Consider the following 953-nt stretch of genomic DNA (forward strand, 5'->3'; position numbering starts at 1 on the left):
CTTTCCTTAAACGTTTTTTCATTGTTTGCTGTTCAAACAGGGGAAAGGCTCATGCACTCTTTTTGCTAAACTCTATACACATCCTTTCAGAGTATAAAACATTATCTTAGTAGTCTTACACATTCTTTTAGTATAATTGCTATTTCTGAAACTTGGATGAATAATGTAAGGGGAATGGATTTTGACCTTGATGGCTATTACTTGGTATGCACAAACAGAGAATAAGATGGGAGGTGGTGTGGCCTTGTACATAGATAAAAACTTTTGTTATAAGAAAGTGGAGAAAATGTCAAGGGTGGTTGATAATTTGCTGGAGTGTGTGACTGTAGAAATGCTCGTGGAAAAAAAGAAAAATGTTGTAATAAGCTGTATTTATAGAGCACCTGGAGCCAGCATAGAAAAATTTAATGACTGGATGGAAGAAAATTACTTAATAAGTCATAAATTAATGTTCACATGTGGTGACTTCAATATAGATTTGTTAAATCCTAACAAGCACACAGGAACTGAGGAGTTTACAGTTTTTTGCTGTTGCTAACAAGCATTGACCAATACTTAAAATACTTCTTCTAAACTCTTAACACAGCAACACAGTTACATCACACACCTAGCCAAATGGTTCATTTTCGGACCAAAACCACATTTTGTTAAATAAATACAAACTTTACATTTCACAATGCAAAATACCATTTTCTACATATACTAACTTTATCAAAACACAGCAAACCTGACTCATAATTGAGTCATTTGATCAAAAAATTAGCACTAGTTTTCTATCCAACAGGAACATATAGTCAGTCATAGTGCACAGACTGTCAAAATGTGAAAAAGTAATCACATTACAAAAATGACATTACTTCTCATTGAACTGTATACAATATGAAAACCATCTTTGATATCCAAAAATGTAGAAATACAGTAATTCAGTCAGCCTTACTGTAAACACACTAAAA

This window comes from Monopterus albus, unplaced genomic scaffold (assembly GCF_001952655.1).
Source record: "Monopterus albus unplaced genomic scaffold, M_albus_1.0 scaffold186.1, whole genome shotgun sequence".
NCBI lineage: Eukaryota > Metazoa > Chordata > Actinopteri > Synbranchiformes > Synbranchidae > Monopterus > Monopterus albus.